Genomic DNA, 2,206 nt, shown 5'->3' with positions numbered 1-2,206 from the left:
TTTTTTTTTTTTTTTTATTCAGAATATTTACAATCTATACAACAAAATGGTACAATAAGTAAATTTGGTTTAAATTGATAATTAAAATAACATGAACTATTATGATTGGGAAATGACTCGTTAGTCACACCTCTAGCATGCTGTTTAAGTTAGTCTTTAGTTATTTAGTAGATCTCTATTCCATTGTCGTTTTAGTCTGCGAGGAGGGTTTGAGGGTAAAGTATTTGTTGACATTTTATTAATTAGCGGGTTTCTATGTGATAATAAATTTTGATGAAATCGTTTGTAGTACATTACTGCAAGTTCTTTTACGTTTTGTATTTGTAGGTCTTTATGTAAATTTACGTTTGTTATATACCATGGACATTTGGTAATAAGTCTGAGTGCTATTGATTGAAACGATTGAATTGGCCTTATATTTGATGGTTTTGCAGAACCCCAGATTTGGATTCCATTAGACCAAACTGGACGTATTATAGATTTGTACAGTAAAAGTTTTGTTTTGAGTTGGAGTTTTGAAGTAAGGAGAGGATTTTAATTTTTAGAATAAATTTTTCGTTAAAGTTTTTAACTTTGATTAAATTCATAAATTTAATTAACAATGTATCTATGGTTTCTGGCATGCAAGTAAAATGGTATTATTATATAACTAGTAACAGTAATAACTAAATATTTGCGAAATTGAAAAATTTTACTATTAACTAAAAAAAATATAAAAATTACAAAGTTAATTATAAAAATATATTTGTTTAATATAATTAATATGTATTGTTTATGCGTATAGAACACATAACATATGAACAGTTTTGAATATTTTCGCACTTTTTGCTTGCTTAATACATTCTTATTTTCACACAATTTTAAACATCAAAAAAATCTAAAGCTTTTGCATAACAAGTTAACATCCCCTCGACTGTTTTTAAAAGTTTGAATAATACAGATTGATATAAGTTTTATTTTCGTCAAAGTTTTTAATTCATTAATTTACTTGACATTGTACCTATGGTTTCTGGCATGCAAGTAAAATGGTATTATTACGAAAATAAATTTAACAGCTAAAAAACGGCAAATTTCTATTATGTCATGTAACATAATGATCATAGAGATCCAGTCAGGTTTTATTTAAATATACTATTAAATAGAAATAAATGCTTGCTATCGTTGTTAGCTGTGAGTCTATATTTATTGGTCACGAAACCGCTAGCTGCCCTTCTAGAGGAATATAAATTATATAGGACCAGCATTGCCCCGTTAAGGTACAGCTTAGACAACTGTTAGGATTCTAGTGGGAAAGCTCTTTGCAGATATATAATTAATAGTGTTTCTATTTTTTGAAAGCTTTCATTAAGTGCCGCCGTACTTAGTTCCTCAGTAAGTAAGTATATCAAACTCATAAAGACCGTTCCGAAGCTAAAAATATGAAATTAAAATTATTTTTAATAACTGAAATTTTTTTTTAGAACGTGACATTTCTGTAACACCTATTTATGTTGAAAAGTGGCCAAAAAAAATTATAAAATTGAGAGATGTGTCATCACTGACGCTGCCATAGGCATGGCTTTGAACAAAAGTTAAAGGTAATGTATAAATTTTTATTTTACAAGTCATAAGTATGCAGTATAAATTTTATTTTCTATTGATATAAATGATTATTATTGTAGCATAATTAATTTATATTAAACTTTGACTTTTCACGAAAAACATTTAGATGCGTAATTTATATAAAAAACACAAAATTTAATCAGTTGTATATAACAAATATTAAAGTATTTCAAAAACAAGAATATTATTCTATTATTAACAAATATAATGTGATGCTGAAAATAATTGTATAATATCAAATGAAACTCTTAAATAAGGCTATTCAAAATTGACTATGGTATNATCAAATGAAACTCTTAAATAAGGCTATTCAAAATTGACTATGGTATCTAAAAAATTTTATTCTGGAAAAAAATAATAATAAATTTTATAGATGCATAATGTATTTTTTTTAATTTCACACTTTACCTGCCCACACTCCTGTGGGCAGGTAATTATGTTTTTTATTTAAAATTATTAGTTGATAAAATGTTAAGGAAGTAAGAAAGGGATAGGATGTTTTTTTTTTAATATTATAAAATATTAGAAATAATAAACTTCTATAATGAAAAAATTATATTATGTTGTATAGTATACAATGTATACTTATAAAGATTTGCGTGGA

The sequence above is a fragment of the Daktulosphaira vitifoliae genome, unplaced genomic scaffold (assembly GCF_025091365.1).
Source record: "Daktulosphaira vitifoliae isolate Bord-2020 unplaced genomic scaffold, ASM2509136v1 Scaffold_1, whole genome shotgun sequence".
NCBI lineage: Eukaryota > Metazoa > Arthropoda > Insecta > Hemiptera > Phylloxeridae > Daktulosphaira > Daktulosphaira vitifoliae.
The sequence above is the reverse complement of the archived record's forward strand: the minus strand, read 5'-3'. Positions refer to the sequence as shown.